This window comes from Rhipicephalus sanguineus, chromosome 1 (assembly GCF_013339695.2).
Source record: "Rhipicephalus sanguineus isolate Rsan-2018 chromosome 1, BIME_Rsan_1.4, whole genome shotgun sequence".
Taxonomy (NCBI): domain Eukaryota; kingdom Metazoa; phylum Arthropoda; class Arachnida; order Ixodida; family Ixodidae; genus Rhipicephalus; species Rhipicephalus sanguineus.
The window spans coordinates 97,275,286-97,280,841 of NC_051176.1; the positions used below are offsets into that span (position 1 = coordinate 97,275,286).

At 46.6% G+C, this 5,556-nt stretch overlaps 1 non-coding gene across 1 annotated transcript; it reads left to right on the plus strand.

The window, feature by feature from the left end:
* The first annotated feature begins 567 nt into the window (after positions 1–567).
* Trnat-ggu (transfer RNA threonine (anticodon GGU)) lies at positions 568–640 on the plus strand. Its single transcript has one exon. It is a non-coding gene; the product is annotated as a tRNA-Thr (tRNA).
* Positions 641–5,556: the final 4,916 nt, after the last annotated feature.

The following is a 5,556-nucleotide window of genomic DNA, read 5'->3' on the forward strand; positions in this document are numbered from 1 at the left end:
ACTTCTCAAGTCCGAGTTTGCATATGAATGTTTCCCAGATGTTTGAGAGCGATGCAGGGAATGCGTACCGACCTTACGGCTGCGTTAGACGAGCGGCTGCATTAAACCTAAATCGATGGCTAACAAGATCAAAAGACATGTGCACCGAAAATCGGATCTCTGAGGGCTGCGTTCGTTGCATTGAAGCGCATTCCGTCCCTATCATTTGTGTCGAGAGTGTTTGAAAACTTCGTGATGTCATGACGGCGCTGCAGAACAAGAACCGGAAACAGGGGGCGCGCTTCTCGCCGAGCTCCCGCTATGGACCTCTACCGGCCTCGTTCGAGGGTCTCGTTCTGGGGTCTCGTTCTGGCAGACTTGATGGCTTCAGGTGTTATGCGAGGGATTATTGGTCAGCTGCCAGCTCGTAATAAGTTCACGTGCTACGTGACGCCAACAGGCAGAAAAAAGAGTGTTCCACACTCGCCGTCATGGCTACTCGCGGCGCTGCCTGACGATCCCACGTTGAAATACACATATAAACCCCATATACGCCATAAAGTGGACGGGGGCGGGGGGGGGATGGCCGCCGCGGTAGCTCAGTTGGTAGAGCATCGGGCGGGTTATTCGAAGCTCGCAGGTTCGTTCCCTGCCCGCGGCAAGCTATCTTTTCGTCCACTTTTCTTTCTTCACATTTACATTACATTTACTACTAATAACGTCCCCTATACTTTCCTTGGCATTATTGTCTGTTAGTGCTCATTAATATTGTGTCTACCGGCGTACGTCACTCACGCCCCGCGACGTCAGGTCACGTGACCTCTCTGCGCACGTGCAACGACGGTGGTCGGCAAAATACTTCCGCTGCCGGCTCAGCGTGGTACAGTCGCACGGTGTTTGGCGCACGTTTTTTTTTTTTTTTTCTTTTGAACCTTTGCCTTCGTCTTTCTGTTCCAAGATTAGTTGTGGTATGTGTCAAAGACAATAGAAATGTGTCGTGGACTGCGTTACGAAAAATTTGCCACGCTGCTGGCTGTTTAATTTGGAGAAGTCAACCCACGTAGTGGTCTGTGCGAGGAACAGCGGCATCGTCTTCGAAAATGTGCCGCGTTTACTGTGGCATGTAGTGTGCGTTGAAAGGCAGCGAAGATATCGAATCGCCTTTGCGGACGTTGAAACTGGCAATATTGTGCGTGGTGTGTGCTGTGTGAATAACAATGCATCTTGTTTGCGAAAACATTGGCGCGCGTTGTGTCTAACAGGGCCATTTGCAGTTACCGGTTGTCGACGGAACATCAGGATTGGACATTTTATTTGACGCGATGATATGCGTGTGCGTACATCTCATTGTTTGCGCTACGTGCACAAAAAAAACGTACATGATGTCCGGGCGGAAAGGTGCGACTACGCATGAGCTACCAGCGTTTTAGCCTTGCCGAACATGCATGTACAGTTTACCACGGCGAATACCCAGAACCATACGCGTATCGCCTTTTATTGGAGACGTACGTCTTAATGGAAGCAGTGGAGATTCTTGTTTGTCATGTTCTAGTTAGCTTATCTTTACGGCTCGATATTTATGAAGTGACATTCCGAGTTTGTGCACCAAGTCTAAAGGAGAGGAGTAAGCATGGAAACACGTTGTAGGCATCAGATACAGCGAAGTAATCGCGCAAGAGATTATTCATAATTAAATTATTGTGTTTAACATCTCAAAACTGCTTAGTGGATTATGAGGAACGCCGTAGGGGAAAACGTCGCTTTAATTTTCACGGGGCTTTGTTAACCTCAACCGAACGCATGCCAATGAGTGTTTCCTTCGTTTTCTATTTTTTTTTTATTCATCTGCGATCAGAATTTTGCGCCGTGAGTGAGAATCTAATCCGTGACCTCGCGCACAGTAGCCGCCAATGCTCGTTCAAAACTGCAGTGCCGACTTCGCGACGGAAATTGAGTACGTTCAAATCCTTGCCATGCTAACACCAGTCGTCGTCAAAATGTACAACGTTCGCTTTCGAAGAGCATAAGATTTTTTTATGGCTGTCATCCACGACGAACAAATCATATGTTGACCTAACAGAATCGTTCATTATAGGCAGTGACTCTTCCTTTTAACAGCTGTGAGTTCAGAAAATAGCAATTTGCGAAAACCTCTATCGAAGTAACGCAGACACACGTAGCGCTGCTATGCAGAGATCCCGCCGGCAGAACTTTCTTGCCAACCAGCGCCTGCTCCGAAGGCGGGACTTGGGGGCGGGACACTGCCAGTGACGTCACACTGTTTGCAAACAGGGAGAGGTCTATTCAGCGGCTGCTGAAATGGACAGTTCATTATATGGACACATCGAGAAGAGCTCCTCCGGCGAAGTGCTGTATTTTATTTCCAGCTTCCCCATTCTAGTTAAAAGAAAATACTAATGGCAGCGCGCCGCAATTATTGCGCGGCGTGATCTCTCTTGGGACTTCGGCGGCGGCGCGAGCGGCGTGACGAAAAACAGGCGGTGCGGCGCGGCGGCGCACACCTCTATACAAATGACATATGTAGTATAAATCATAGATGCCGATTCACGAGACGCCGTTGTGAGAGTCATTTGACTCTCAAGGCGGAAATGCTTGCTGGCAATGTCATAGGTCCGCTTCACCAAGAAGGAGGGAAATGTTGTTAGTCGCAGGCGGATCTAGTCTTGCGAGGAACGCAGGGAATTGCCCCTCCCGCCGTTCTATCGAACCCTGTCACATTATAGCTGTAAACTTACGTTAACTGAGCTCGATCTTAATAACAGTGACTCCGAAAATTTTGACTCACCGCTACGTTTCACCGATGAACTTAGTACGCCTTGGGTCGTTCACCGAGTGCAGCTCCAAGGCCTTGATGTGTCATTCCACAGAAGAGTGAAGACGATGATGATAATGATTCGTTCAACAATGGCACAAACGCACTACATATGGCACGATCTGGCTGGTATTGTGAAAAAAAAAATGTAGACGAACATATCGAAGTAACTGACAGTAAATAAAATAAAGTTTGTTGTATAATCAGCCTTGTGAGAAGGCGATGAAATGATAAGGATTTGATAATTATGAAAGATATTTATTTGCTTGGGTCCAGACCAGCGCCGGTGCCGACAGTGAGACCGGAGCACGAGCAACGCTCCGAAGCCAAGCGCTGCATGGTGGTGGCGACCCGCTACCGTTTTTCTTCTTTAGAAAAATAATATTTGTGGCGCAGTGAATGTACAATTTTCCAAACATGCAGCGCCACACTTTCCCCTGGTGGCGAAGTTTATCGAGAGGATGCGGAGGCCAGCAAACGTCCATAGAAATGTGAAGGTGTCGTGCAGAATTTATTATTTTTTTGCGACTTTGTAGTCTATCGTCTGAGGTGATCGGTTGGAACACGCGAGTGCACTACTGCTGAACCTTGGACAAGGATTTCCGGATGATATTAAAGCCTTCTGCGAGCGGCAGGAGCACAAGCAAGGTGGGCGACGAGTCTGTTATCTCGAAGGCTATGCCTTACCGCAATACAAACACCAAATTAGGCATAAGAATGGAAACTTGAGCGAGTTCGTATGCCTTCATCTTGGTTGAAACAGCGCTCACGAAACGACGACGAAGTAAAAGAAAGCACAGGACCTGTGCTTTCGTTTACTTCGTCGTCGTTTCGTGAGCGCTGTTTCAACCAAGATGACCAAATTAGGCATATCACCCATACTCAGCGCACCGATTGCAGACAAATGTAATGGAACAGCCTTTCAAATGCGAAGCATTTCTTAGCGAACCAGAGGCACTTTGACGGTTCCTATCGATCTACCTATTTATCTAGCCGCCTAGGTCTGGAGGCTCTTGTGGTCGTGTCCTTAGCTTAAGGACATATTAATATTGTCAAAGGAGGGCACAAGTAGTACATGACGATCAGGACTCTCTCTCTCTCTCTCTCTCTCTCTCTCTATATATATATATATATATATATATATATATATATATATATATATATATATATATATATATATATATATATATATATCAAAACTTTTATTGAGGGAGAAAAAGAAAACAGAAAAAAAAATGTTTAGGGAGTGGGTGGGTCATGGCATGGATAATGCGACTTCCTTTCGCGTACGTCTTGGAATACGTTCCACGAGTCACGTGTGCCACGTACCCGCATATCGGTGCCCGTGGCATGCGGGTATATGACCCAGGGAATTGATAGTTCATATCAGGGACAGCGGGAATAGACTTTGGAAGTTGCAAGTTGGCGTTGCAAGTTTCGAGCTGCTTGCCGTGCTTCGCGTAACATTACAATTTGCTCCTATAGCATTCATTCTTTCACCCTTGGATCGAAGGAATGCACAACAACCGCTCACCTACGTCTGTGAAGACACGTTTCACTTTCGTGTTATACCGATTGCTATGACAGAGGGATAAACCATGTTTTTTTAGATTAGTCTAAGAACATTGGCCTTGCTTATAATATGGTAGCTTGCAGCAATTGCGGCGGCTTGGAACAAGGCGAGGAATAAGGTATGCGCTGGAGAACATTGTGAAGCCTTGCTTTCAAGCTTGTCGCGCAACCTGATCTACCGGACCAGGGAAATGGTCAATGTCCGCGGTTTTCTGGACTAATAAGTGTTGGGGTTTAACGACACAAAAACACGATATGAATATGAGAGACGCCGCATAGGGCTCCGGAAAATTTCGACCACCCGGGGTTCTTCAACGTGCACATAAAGCTAAGCCCGCGGGCCTCAGGCATTTTCGCCTCCATCAAAAGTGCGACCATCGCGGCCGGGATTTGATCCCACGACCCAGGTTTTTCTGGACTAAGGAGGCTGAGATGACAGCCGCGCTAGCCGGTCTTGAGTCATCTCGAACTGAATCGTAGAGGGCAAAATACAACTCGGACGGCAAAGAACCACTCACGCGCAGCGCTGTTTATTTCTCTCCCTGCCTCTCTCTCAGCAGTCCACATACATACATACATACATACATACATACATACATACATACATACATACATACATACATACATACATACATACATACATACATACATACATACATACATACATACATACATACATACATACATACATACATACATACATACATACATACATACACATACATACATACATACATACATACATACATACATACATACATACATACATACATACATACATACATACATACATACAATTCAGCTACATGTGCGCACCTTTGCGCCATTTTTATTCTGAATTCTGCCTTCTTTCAACTTATACTTATTACTTCCAAGGCCGGGACAGCAACATCAATACGCCGGAGCCGACTTGAAAGCGCCATGCCACAATGGAGCAAGTAAAAGCTGTTTTCCGTGCCTTGAATGAATAACAGTACAGACGGCTACGTCAGAGCCGGGGTCACGTACGTTATTCTCCGTTATAAATTGCTTGGCGAGCGCCCAAGAAACAATCGCCTGCATGGGAGGAAGATCGTAGGTCCAACTCAGGCGTATCGGTCGCGCGTAGCGCAGACTTACCGAGCACATATGTCCCGCGACTGCTCTCTCTGATCGCCTTTTTGCAGGACTTT